Source organism: Epargyreus clarus, unplaced genomic scaffold, assembly GCF_041222505.1.
Source record: "Epargyreus clarus isolate Ecla_fem2 unplaced genomic scaffold, WU_Ecla_fem_2.2 ptg000007l, whole genome shotgun sequence".
NCBI classification, from domain to species: domain Eukaryota; kingdom Metazoa; phylum Arthropoda; class Insecta; order Lepidoptera; family Hesperiidae; genus Epargyreus; species Epargyreus clarus.
This window is the reverse complement of record NW_027332215.1, coordinates 7,175,524-7,190,114: the sequence shown is the minus strand read 5'-3', so window position 1 is coordinate 7,190,114 and position 14,591 is coordinate 7,175,524. Positions and strand designations below refer to the sequence as shown.

General features: G+C 36.9%; 1 pseudogene; it reads left to right on the top strand.

Annotated features, from left to right (window-relative positions):
- The first annotated feature begins 13,288 nt into the window (after positions 1-13,288).
- LOC140743385 (uncharacterized) lies at positions 13,289-14,329 on the top strand (annotated as a pseudogene).
- Positions 14,330-14,591: the final 262 nt, after the last annotated feature.

Here is a 14,591-nt window from a genome sequence, read left to right as displayed (position 1 = left end):
TAACAGTAGTGTTAGGCGCTGCTGAGTTCCAGTTTGAAGGGTGTGGTAAGGGAGACAGACTTTTCCGAGGCGTTCCAGCTTAGTCCTCAGGGGTAGCGGCGCATCTGTGGCCGACCTCAGGTAGGAATATCTAATCCTATCTGGGGTTGATTACAGATGTCCATGGGCGGCAGTAGCCACTTACCATCAGGTGGACTGCATGCTCGTCTGCTACTCCTATATTATAAAAAAAAATCATCTTTGGGATTGTTTTTTTATAGATTTCAATGAGCAGGACCATTTATTATCAGGTAAACTGCAAGTTTGGTATTTCTTTGCTGACGACTCGCCTGTCGGAGCGGTCACCGTACCGGAGCGGTCACCGGTTTGATGCGCAGGGGGTCCGGGTCTGATCCCCATCCAAAGAGATATCTATTTTTTTTTGTTTGTGCAAAGTAGCAAGGGAGTAATAGGTACTTTATGTAAATTGCAATCTAGCCTAATTTAAGACTAATGAGTAATTCTACGCTAACTTAAACTGCTAAATAATCATATAATGAAGGTGGCGTCCTCCGACACTGCACTTCTCAGATAATTAAATATGAATTTAAATTTCTGGGATGGATGTGGGCGTACATGTATCAATGTGTGCGTCCATTGCACACACGACACATGGACTCGTAGTGTGGGGCTATGAGTGAATAAGTGAAAATGTATTGTTAAAAACAAAAATAAAATGATATAGTACCAATCTATCCCATTCATTTTTATTTGACGATATTTCTGCAGATAGAGAAAAGATGCAAAGACGTGACCGCACCGGCGTGGGATCCCGTGACCCCTTACTGCGTTCTCACGGCACCCATCTCGAAAATTGTAACTTCATACGCCGTTTACACATATATTAAAATAATTGGCAAAGTGCGAATCGTATTCGCACACGGAGGATTCCGTACCAACAAATTTAGATTATTTATTTCTAGTATTTATTATGATAGCTGCCATGGAAGTAAACGCATTATGAAAATTTGAACCTAATATGGTTTTATTACTTCTTTTCTCTTTCCTAATATGGTTTCTGCTATATGACGACCCCTGCTTAGTTTCTTATACCAATCACCATAGGTACTCTCTAAAAAGTCATGAGTCTTTATATTACGGATCAAGAAATAGATCCCCGTGGCACACGGACAGACAGTAGAGCTTAATAATTTATTTTTTTACTTTTCGGGTATGCTACTTTACAAAGTTCTCAAAGGTAAGTGTATTCTACCAATCCACAGTTGGCTAGCGCGGTGGGCCACAGTCTTCTCCTTCTAAGAGTAAACCTGTTCCCCAATGTGCGAGAGTAGACTTATGCAGTGAGACAATAATGGGTTGATGATAATGTATCATATTTTTAATACTTAACATGTTCTCTATTTTTTAATAATAAAGGAATATCAGACAAGCATGCAGTCCACCTGATGGTAAGTGGCTACCGCGACCCTTGGAGTTAGACATACAGATTACAGAATCAACCCCAGACAAAATTAGATTCCTACCTGAAGTCGGCCACAGGTCTGCCCCTACCCATGATACTAAGATGGATTTCCTCGGAAAAACATATCTCCATTATCACATCCTTCAATCCAGAACACAGCAGCGCTTAACATTAATGTTTATAATCAGCCCTTGGTGCCGCTGAAGTTGAACCACAAAACGTTCTACCCATCGATATACTCGTACTACTAATAAAGACGATGTCATTGGTTCTACCACCTTCAATATTTGCTCTCTCATAAAATTATATTTGACACTAGCAAGCAACATGAGCATTGTCAACTTCATTTTTTATTTTTTTATTTAATTAATATAATATGGCCGGTTTCAAGGAGTAATAAAATTAATTTTCAGTTTTAGAATTCCGACACAACAAAGTTGCTTTTAAACTCAGTATCTACTTAATTCCCATTTGTCTTTTTTAACCCGACCGCGGAGGATTATTTTCGAGCGTATGTGTGATGTTTATGTGAGCGCATGTGTGAAACTATACAGGTATTATGTCTCATTCTTTGACACGTCCTGCAGCCCACACAGCTTGACAAATTTGAATTATTATGAAGTATCGCTAGAGTCATCCAAATGGAATATATTTTGAAGCAGTTCGACTTTTTGTTTTTATAATAATTATAACGTGTAGAATCTTTTCTTATAGCGTAGCAGTAGCTATATAATAGCTAAGTTAAGGTTCCAAACGAACATGATTAGTTTCGACTTGTTATGTAGTTGCTGTTCCCATATTAAGGTTGATGGCATTTGGAAGCGCAGGATGAGTGTTGGTTTGCAACCTTACAAACTTGACTTAGTTCAATACACATGCAAGTAATAGTAATAATGAGGTATTGAGATTTACACGTATAAGACATCAAAGTTATTAGTATTTAATATAATTCAATAATTGCTTATATTTAAACTTTCGTCAAGACTGACCTATTCTTGTAATTGGTTTCCTGTTTTTGGGGAGCCATTTCATTAACGTCCGCATTCATATGTAAAGTTAATAAAGTGTGTTTGTACAACACGACAACAAATGTACGACGTAGAAAATACCGTGTAAAATTTCCTTTGAGGGTTTAAGTGTGAATCATGGAGCTGAGTATTTGAATTTGACAAAGACATTCATTTCATTATACTAATAGAATTTCGGTTTATAGAGACTAATATACACATATATACATAAACAAATATGTTTTGTAATTGTGGGGTTGCTAAATACTACAAATGAGTAGCTCATTTGTAATGTTTAGTAAGGACTTTCTTTGTTTTAATGAAATTGAAGCAACAAACGAGCAGACTGTCCAACTGATAAAATTATTGAATATATGTGTATTTTTAGGGTTCCGTACGAAACATTGTAAAACGGAACGCCTTTATAATCTCATATAGCCCTTGTAATCGTGCCTCTGTCCGTCTATCACTTTGCTCCGAAACGGAATTTTGAAGGGGGGGGGGGGGGATGAGTTTTGGGGGCGATATGAAAAAATAAAAAAAAAATGTGCAAACTACATCTTGTGGCATATTAAATGAAACGGCTTTTTGTGGAGATCTTAAATATATTTTGTTATATTTTCTTCAATCTGTAATTTTAAAGTTATTCAAGAAAGAAAACGAATAATGAGAACATCTGATCTCCGATACTACTGGGGCTAAAATTTTGAAAAAATACAAAACAGTTCTCTACTTATATTTTACAGGAAAATTAATAATAAGTATGTGGTCTTAAAAGAAAACGGTATATCCCTAAAAATAGGTCAGTATGAGGATATATGAAAAACGTATTTTCTTCAAAATTAACCTTTTCCTTTTGTTTGTTATTAATCATTAATTCCCCGAATTTGATCCCTATAAGCGAACCTATTTATTTATTTACTTTTGTACACGTTTTTAGAATAAGGGTACACGTTTTTAGAATACGTACACTTTTGAAGAATAAGGGTTATAAAGGGTAAACTTAATGCCTAGTGGCATTGACTGCCAGTCGACCCTGGATGATGGCGATAGCATGTGGTAGACATAAACAAAGGCGAGAGGCATAACAACTATCTGATGGTGCAGTTTTAATTTTATCATAATCAGCTCCATAAGCTCGTATCACCTTTCAGTGTTTTTCGCTAATCCTTTTGGACATAAGGATAGACAGCGTAGGCTTAGTAATAGGGTTCTGGTTTTACCCTAGGTACGGAACCCTAATTAAGGTTTTTAAAAATAAACTAACACACTAGGCGAAAGAAAAGAGGCTTGTCTTAAAGGTAACACACACATTCCTAAGGACGAAATCAGCACTTCTGGGCGGGTATCAGATATTTGCGGACGCAAACAAAACCGTGTCATAACAAAACCTCCCATTCTAGGCTGACCAATGTAAACAAAATATACCCATATCAAAATTCACAATTAGTAATTTCAGCAACAACTTTTAGTTTTATCCAGTAGATGTTTATTATAATAAAGACTTGAAAGACTCCGGAGTTACTTCATCGCTACACCTACTTCCTCCCTAAAACAGCAATTTTAAGCGCTGTGTTTTGTTCTGAAAGATGTTTATGGGAAATACACCTTTCCGAAGCGTTCCAACTTAGTCCTCAGGGATAATAACACATCTGTGGTCGACCTTAGGTGAAAAATCCAACGCCACCTGGGGTTGATTATATTGTTTATGAGCGGCAGTAGCCATATACCATGAAGAGGACTGAATGCTCTTTTGTTATCCTTAAGATCGAGCTGGAACTATGGTTTCAGTCTTGAACCTTAAAATGAATATTATACCATGATACTTATTTTTTTTTTATAATATAAGAGTAGCAGACGAGCATGCAGTCCACCTGATGGTAAGTGGCTACTGCCGCCCATAGACATCTGTAATCAACACCAAATAGGATTAGATATTCCTACCTGAGGTCGGCCACAGATGCGCCGCTACCCCTGAGGACTAAGCTGGAACGCCTCGGAAAAGTCTCTCTCCCTTACCACACCCTTCAAACCAGAACACAGCAGCGCCTAACACTGCTGTTATTAGGCAGAAATAGGTAAACTACGTAACTACGTTAACTACGTAAATACTTAATTTTCGTATAGAAACGTGACAGTTACACAACTTTTTCAGCTGAGCTGAGTTGAAAATATTGAATGGTACCTTCACGTGTTCATTGTTAAGACTCAACCCACGTTTCATTAAATAAAGTTTTAAAGAGAAAACCTTTAAAGAAAACAGAATAATGGAGAAAAAAGACGTTTGAACCGCGACACGTGCCTTCCCCACCTCGACGGTGGTACTATTTATGTAAACACGGGTAGGCATCCTACAACAATAGAAGCCTTTGGTCTAACTTTTTAATTAACACGTTTAGCATTTGGCACGTTTGGAATTGTTGCGTAGTGGTTGAAAATTGTGTTGTTCGAGGGGAGCTTCGAAACTAAGATGGACCTTTGATTTTAAGTTATGTGCGTATTTATTAATGCTTGCTTTACCGCGAAGGAAAAATCGTGAGTAAACCTGCATATTTGAGAGATAAACAGTTCTCAAATATATTTATTATGTGAAGTGTACCATACTTGGACAGTACGGTGGCCTGGTCCTTAAGATTCAGAGAGAAGACCCGTGCCCAACAGTGGGACAGTAATGAGTTAATGACGCTTGACGTTGCCCGTAATGCATAAGCGATACTTACAAACGTGATGCCTATTGAACGATAAAAATCAGATATAAATTCCAGAAAAAATAACACCTAAAAGTCTTAAAAGATATTATTTTCGAACTAAGTTTTGAGAATGTTCAGTATTCAACAATAATGGACCAAAATGATAGTATCAAAGATGCGTTGCTACCCCTTTTTTTTGTTTACGAGGGAGAGACGATCAAAAAGTACCCGATGACGTGGGAGGTCGCCGGGTTATGTGGGATTTTTACCACACTAAAAGTTCCCCGGTCGCTGTCCTCAACGCTTGTTAGAGAACTCTAGGATCTCCGACGGAACACAACTGAATCCTCCAAGCGCGACCCCTGAGAACTAAGCGGGAATGTCTCATTATCTCACATAATTATCACAACATTTTTTGCATGTCTTTCATCTTAGTCGTAATATTCACATCAAAAGACAATTTCTAGAGGTAAAGAAGCAATCCGTAACAAGACAATTTAAATCTTGTTGCTCAAAGTAGCCGATAACGCCTCTCGTGAGGGTTAGTGGACTACAGGGGCGGTGGCGTATATCAAAGTAGATTTGGGGTCATTGAAGCGGTTTAAAGTCGATGATTATGTCATTTACTAAACAAAATTAATAAACAGATATTTTTTTGCCGACTTTATATATTCTATAATATACTCGTAGTAGTAGTAGGCGAACATGCAGTCCACCTGATGGTAAGTAGCTCCTGCCGCCCCAGGAAGTCTGTATTTAACCCCAGATAACATACTCATACACATGCTCATACCTAAGATCGGTCACGGATGCACTGCAATCCCTGAAGACTAACCTGGAATGCCTCGAAAACGTACTCGTATGTCTGCTTTACCACACCCTTTAAAACAGGACAAAGCAGACAAATGCAAAAACAGTTTCGGCGGTGGTGTCGCCGGAATCTAACCACGGGGTTCTGCAACCGTCAAGATAAAGGCAGATTATTATTAGGGCGAGCGAAGCAAGCCCTCTATAATTCGAAAATCTCGCAAGCTTTCTACCCCTTTTTTGAAAAAAAAGTGTGTGTGTCAGCTACGACGCACGATTGGAGTTTACTCCTTACGAACGATAATTATGATATATATCGAATAGAAAATAGTTAATGACGTTTTAATGTTTTATATATTGCTAATTATTTTTATTGTAATAATTACTTTCATATGGGATTTGAACTTACTGTATTTTAAATTAATAAAAGCACTCTTGATTCATATTTTGGTTAAAAACGCTACTTCCTTTTTGAGAGGATATGATGATTGTAATAAAAAGGAGGGATTGTAATGTACGTTGCCGCCCAGCGACATGTATACATGTCCGAAACGAAATGTACCGTAACCGTCCACGGACATGTATACATATCCGAGTTTAGCACCTTCGTATTTGGCTTATTTTAAATTATCTATGTTTTATTTGTGGCTAAAAATACTTTTAATGTGTAGTCTGTGAACATATTTTACCGATACAACGCATTCCTTCACGTCACTAGTACAAAAAATAAAATTATGACATTTCTATTCAGTGACTTCACTGGTGTTGCGCGTAAAGTGTGGATATATATGTTTGTCTCTTTCTACGTAACGCCTCAACTTTTCGTGTTACACTTGATTTTACTCCTCATAAAATTTCCGTACCGGGCCTTATAACTCAAATCGTTTCTTAAGGAGTAAACTCCAATAAACTCCAAAAACTACAGGGCTTATAAATTTGAAACTTAACGTAGTTACTTAAGGTCATGTCTAGATTGGATAAACATGATTGAAAGAAGGTTTTGTACACAAAAAAAAACACTGTAATCACATTAATATTAATGTAACATTGATGGCTGTACGACTTGGATTATTTTCGTTTACATAATGGGAGAATAAAAAAACATCATGATGAATGCAGACAGTTATGACATAATTATGTCAATCAAATATATGAAAATGCTAACGTGGCAGCGTTACACCGAGATATTACCGGTGTATTTTAATTTTAAATTTTCTTTATTTTATAATATAGGAGTAGCAGACGAGCATGCAGTCCATATAATGGTAAGTGGCTACTGCCGCTCATGGACATCTGTAATCAACAGAGGTCGACCACAGGTGCGCCGCTCCCCTGAGGACTAAGCTGGACTGTCTCGGTTTTTTTTTAAATAATATATGAGTAGCAGACGAGCATGCAGTCCACCTGATCGTAAGTGGCTACTGCCGCCCATGGATATCTGCAATCAAACCCAGATAGGATTACATATTCCTCCCTGAGGTCGGCCACAGATGCGCTGCTACCCCTGAGGACTAAGCTGAATGAAATGAATGAATGAATGAAATGAAATGAATGAAAATAGTTTATTTCCCATATTGATGGGATTGAAAACTACATTATCCGCCATTTTGTAGCAGTGGCCATCTTTGATTTTGATTTTGTATAGTGCACTGAATTCTGCTTGACAAACCCTTTCATTTGATACCCATATTGATGGGATTGAAAAAAACTAAGTTGTCCGCCATCTTGTAGCGGCGGCCATCTTGGATTAATAATAATATTGAATATGGATAATTGTATTGTTACCAGAATCAAAGGCGTATACCAAATTTCAGATCAATCAGTTAACTGAAAGAGTGTTAAATTTCAATTATTTGCTTATTATAATGTAAATCAGTACTTAAATGATAAATCCGTATGGTATGACAACTCCAGTTCCAACATCAAAAATTAATTATATGTACCACTATGTAAAATTGTATATTATTTACTCTTTAAAAGATGCAAATATGCACACGTATGGAGTTTCTTGCGCCGCTTCTTCTCCATAGCGAAATACCTTCCGAAACGGTGGTAGTTTGTTGACTTTCAAAAAGTATTCTATATGAATCAATTTTGAATAAATGAGATTTGAATTTGAATTTGAATTTGAATTACTAAATTTGACCCAAACAAACAAACGGGCTGAGCTAAATAAAACCGTTTAAATAAATAAAAAACCGTTTAATAAAAACCGTTTAAAAAGTTACAGACATCCACAGTAGCTTACACGTACATATACTTAAGTAAAAAATAATTGATACAAATCAGATTTCATGGATATAATGGAGTTTAAATTTAAGTAAGAGACCAAAGATAAATTGTAATAAATATATAAAAAAAATGATCTAATGTATGGGGTACTGATATCCACCACGAGCATTTAAAATGGTTCTGGTTCTACATCAAAGCTCACTTTGCTCTTCATAGGCATTCTGACGAAAGGTAGATTTAATATTTTTTTGGTAATTAATAAGTGAACAGATCGTCTTTGCTGATATGGGATCTTAAACTGAATATAACATGTACGACACGCGAGCCCTTATAAAACTGCGCTTTTTGCTAATTATGGGAAATTCGTTATTTTCGCCGACCTTTGAGGAAAAGACTTTTAGAAAACAATTGATTTATAAAAGTGGTGGATAATGAAACCTTCAAATGGTACCCGGTGGCATGGGAGCGACACGGATGGATGTGGGATTTTTACCACACTGAAACCCTCGTGGTGGCCGTCCTCAGCGCTGCGTAGAGGAATCCGATATAGGTACCAAATAATTTGGAGAGTGACACAACGCGTATTCATTGAGCTGCAACCCCCGTGCTACGCTACGCCGTCACAATGCTACGCGCTACGCTTCGCTTGACGATAAAACGAGGCGGAACTCACTACGCCGGCGAACTACATCGCTTGCACGGCAAATAACCTCAATAAATAATTCTTTATTCAAAACAAAATTTCATTTGAGTGAATGTTCAACGATTTCACATCCAATACTAACTTAGTTAACTGAGCCAAATTCATACAGCCACAATAATATCGAATAATTACATAACTGAAAAAGCAAAGATATACCTTTAGCTTGCCAACGCATTAATTTCGCCTTTTCCCTAATTTATTATTATTGATTATGGCTTAAACAGCATGGCAACAAAAAGTACCGGCAACCGTGACAAGGTAAAGGAAATAATTAATTGGCCAAGTGCGAGTCGAACTCGCAAACGGAGGGTTTAATACTACCAAACTTACGTTTATTTTTCAATTTTAGTATGTGTTATTATCATCGCAGTCATACAAGTAAATACGTTGTGATAATTTTAACATTGTAACTAAGTATAACGGTTCAATAGATAAAGCGAAAAGCACTGATAAATAGCTGTATCTTTTATAACGACCCCATTTTTTTCAAGATTTTTAAGCTATTACCATAGATTAGTAAAGATTACTCACTCCTAACAAGAAAATGTAACCAGTTTTGACAATTGAAATAGTTGCGTTAAAATGTTTTGCCACGTCTCCGTGCTAAAATGTCCTTAAATTATTTGAAATACTTATTCATTTATGATGTAAATTACGCAATATTACTTATTTATTCGTAAATTTACTCTAAAAATGTTTTTATTTGTCAAGAATTCAAAAAAAGAACTTACAAATAAGCCTTTTGTGGCTTCATTCAATTTCAAGGCGGCGAAGTATCTTTAGTAATCTATGGCTATTACATAGCTTTTATCGCGGGCTTTAAGCGCGGCGACCGAATCAAGAAATTCCGTAACGAAAACTAAAACCTAACACCCTAATTCGTCAACTTGATTACCAACATAATATTAAGCTATGTTGAAATTCTGGATTAATTAAATAACATATAAGAGTGTTTGTAATTTTTAAAGATACACATACAACTGACAGATTAAACAGTAAAAAATCAAACCCCTTTATGATTTATGGCGCCATTTTTGGAAAAAAGTTGAATATGGAAAAAAATACTTTTGGCTCTCTCCTGACTCCGATTTGACCCTGATATATACATTGTGACTTTAGCTTCGTTTGGACTCCGATTACCTTCGTATAACTGTTATGTAAATAATTATAATTGCATAAGTTGATAAAAAATTCTATGCAATAGATTTACCGCGGCAGTACCCGAGTGCCGCACATTTTTTTTTTATTTTAGTGTTTGTTGTTATGCCCGATGCCACCGTTATACGTACTCTGTAAAATGTTCAGACAAGACAGACGTCCAGTACCCTTACCATGAGTTTTTACGTTTTGACAAATATGACTGATTTGGTTTTTGTTTACGTATTTGCCCATATAAATTTCAATCAGCGCCCCTAGCGGATTGTATCAGAACTATAGTGTCAGTAACGTAACATTAAATGTCTAAATTGACAAAATGGCGCTTTATGTTTTGTCTCTCTTTTTTGCGAACATGTGAGGCAGACAAAAAGACTTGAGCGCTTACTTATTGTAACGTTAATTCGGTCTACTGAAGCAAATGGAACAGAATAATGGATTGAGTAAATGTAACGTAAAATTGTGGGATGTTTTGAAAACTCATGGTAAGGGTACAGATAGCGGAGGCTTCATAATAGGGTTCCATTTTACACCCCTTAGGTACGGAACCCTAGAAATTATTGATTATGGTTTAAACCGGTAACCAACCCGTCGAACGTCGTCGACGAAGTTTTTCGCTGAAATGTCTAAGGAAGCAACGAAATATATTCGCAAATAACTACTTAATAGTACATACAATAAATATAATAATTAGCAACCTCTATCATGGAACGCACATAATAACAAAATATTTATTATTATATATTTTTTTTTAATTAGGCAACTTTATACGTTTTGGATGACATCTTTATTATACCTATAAGTATAATTTATTATTTAATTTTACTTAATTTTAGTTGATTTTAATTATTTTATTGTTATAGTATTATTTGATGTTAAATAATAAGTAGTGTTATATTAGTTACTTTATTTAATATTACATTTATTATAGCCACTTGTCCACCGCACGTCCGTCACCCGAGCACCGTTATCCCGGCCGCCGATATTTCCAGTAGATCGGCGTGACCGCTTGAACGACACCGAGTTTTTGACGGGCCGATGTGCCGGCAATATAAAACACGTTGGAATTTGTCCATACACTGCCGTCACACGCATGACAGCTGGAACAAAATAAACCGCCGATATCTATCGCGGTGGACAAACTATCGCCGTCACGTCATATTAAAATCGGCCTGAAATAATCTCGTTCTCGGTATCGGCTCGGTGACGGTGGCGGTGGACAAACAGCTTTACGTCGTCGCGTGTCAGCATAACAATCTTCTATGTCTTTCTACTTGAACGGTAAACGCAAAACAATTTACGATGTCGTTATGGTGGTAGGCAAGCACAATAATGGCAGTTGTTAACAAGTAAATTCAATGCAGGTATTGTCCATAATAAGGTGATTGACTTGGAAAAAGAGAGTTGCACTCTGAAAGTGCTGGCAGAAGTAAAAACTTTCGAAACCTAACCTGAATAATAAAATATAATAAATAAAAAAATTAAACTGGCACCTGTTGACATATTTTTTCTATGCTGACACAAGATGACATCTTGATTGTTGCAGTTTGCTTTCCCGTCTTACGAACTGTCGATCAGGCCACATGCCCTGACACGAGTTTACCCATTACAAAAAGAAAAAGAAGTTTTCACTTCAAAAATAAAGACCTAATATGGTTCATCCGTGGAGGTACCACCGCCATACTTATTTAAAGCGAGAGTATTTCTTACGTTCACGTGGAATGGTGTGGATGCCGGGTGACTTTCCTGTGACGCGATTATCTTATAACCTAGTGGTTGAAACTCTGTCAGCCGATCGAAGGGTCCGAGGTTCGAATCCCAGATTTATCTTATTCTTATTGAATGTTATGTCGGTAGGAAATTAATTATTAATACCTGCTTTTATGGTGAAGGAAAACCTTGTGGTTCTACTCCGGCGACACCATCGCCACACCTATTTCTGCCTCATAACAGCAGTGTTAAACGCTGCTGTGTCCTGGTTTGAAGGATGTGGTAAGGGAGACATACTTTTCCGAGGCGTACGAGCTTACTCCTCATGGGCAGCGGCGTATATGTGGCCGATCTCAGGTTGGAATATCTAATACTATCTTGGGTTACAGAGGTACTGATGGGGTTATCTGTATACCAGACACATTTTAAAAAAAATCACAAGGTATGTGAAACCTACCAGTTAGCACTTGGCCAGCGCGGAGAACTACGTCCTTATTCATTTCATTCTGAGAGTAGACCCGAGTCCAGCAGTGGGAAAGTAACGGGTTGACGACGACTATAATTTTATTTATTTAACTTTATCATACCAAAGGACATTCTTGTGTTGGCTGTTAAGCCAAACAACTAAGTCACCTAAGTGCTAAGTCACTGAATATGAAACTTAATACTAATTAAAATAAAGCTGCGTAAAGAATATAATATGGCACTGGTGTCATTATGTGGTGTGTGAGTACATGTGTGTGCATGTGTCTACAGAAAATATAACTACGTAGACACATAGAAATAGTGCACATTTTTGTGGGATAATTTATATTTTTCTGTATTGTATAAATAAGATGTTTAATTTTCCTGTAAGATGAGCCTTAAAATTCAATTAGCTCCTCCTGCAAGTTTAGTTTATGGGAACATTGCAAAAAGAGGAATCCTTTTTGTCGAAAAATTTCAGAGACATTTACAGGTTGAATTCAATATCCGTACCGCGTCATGAACCCATCACTGAAATATATAAATCCTATCAGTAAAAGCCCTATAAACTTCAACTAATCAGAAGTAGCATAGCAAAAATAGCGGAATATTATAGTTTATTTTAATATGGGGTCAGACGTAGGACGAAATGTTGAAGCCACTTAAGGTATTGAAATTATTTCCTTAGCAAATTAAATCAAACTTGTTACCAAGAGCTCCATTCTGAACAGTTCTCTTTACGTTTCCGTGGCTGGTTTTTATACAAATGAAAAAACCGTGGTTATTTCCATAAAACTTTTAAATCTTTTGCGGCTTGACGCTATTGTACAATTTAAACGAGTTTGCTGTTTGAAAGGCAACGTTAAACAAAGCTATGGCGGACGGAATTAGAACTTGATTCAGTCTTAAGAGTTGAAGTTATCGCAACGCATTTAGCTGCAAATACCTGGCCTTTAAGCTTGCTTTACACAGTGCCGCGCGAACCGCCGCTGCGAGCGTACGTGTCGGTTTATACGATAAGTGCATTTTTTCACACATACCCTCAATTTGTATAATATAAAAATGAGTGATGATGATGATAATATAACCGCTAAGCTACCCAGTAGCAGCAATAGTAGTGATGAAGGAGATACTATGGAGCAGGAGAATTTGGAGAGTTTACATGCACATTTAAAACAAGTGCCGGAAAGGCCTGGAAAAAGAGTGAGATCTGAATGCGAAGACAATATTGAAGAAGAAGGTGGTTATACAATTGTTAGACGAAAACCAAGGCGTTTGCTAAGAAGTACATCGGTCAATAATGACTCGGAAATGATCAAGAATAACGATAAAGCAGAGATAAGTATAACATCGACGCAAACATTACCTAAACAAGTGGGGTTAGCCAAGTTATTAAGAGAAGAAAAAAATCAGAATATTGTTAAAATAAAGTACAAGAGCCCATACAAAGTCTTAATCTAGTTTGAAAAAAGTGTGATGCTGAAAAATTATTAAACAACGCAAAATTTAAAGACTTAGGTTATAGATGCTTACTGACAAGTGAAGTATGCTTATCCTATGGAATTTTAAGAAAAATAGATTTAGGACGGAGATAGAAGAAATGATGGAAAACTAAGAATGTACTTTTAACATTGTTTCTATGACTAGACTGAAACGTTTTACGGAAAAGGGTCAGTGGAAGGATAGTGAAACTGTTCGAGTCACTTTTAAAAGTTCTACTCTGCCCCCGTACGTATTAATGTACGGGTGTCGGTTTGAAGTAGAACCATACGTCTTCCCAGTAACGCAATGTGCAGGATGCTGGAAATATGGTCACAGTGCACGATTTTGCCCTTCTAAGAAGACTATATGTCCCAAGCGCGGGGGGCATCACGCGAACTGTGAGACCACCTTGTTCAAATGTGTCAATTGTAATGGAGCGCATATGGCCTTAAGTAAGACATGTCCACAATTCAACAAGGAAAAAGATATACGATCAATTATGTCGGAAGAAAATTGTATGTATAAGAAAGCTCTTGATATTTATCTCGAGAGAATGCGCAACAGAAGTAACGAGGATACCCCCGCAGTGTTTCATTCTCAATCACAATTAAATTAAAACATAATAAACCCTCCGAAAAGTAAGTCCTATAGAGATGTTGTAATTACTGAACCTAGTTTGCAAGAGGATACCTCCCCTATGGTTGTATGCAGTGAGCCTCCGGTCAACCAAATTATTCAAAGTACACCCACAACAAGTGGTAAACAGAGGAAAAAACGCAATCGTAACAAGCAGCATATAAACAGTGAAGATAAGACGTGCAATTTAAGCGAAAGTGAAGAAGAACACCACATTAACGTGGAAGATACAGATGATGGCG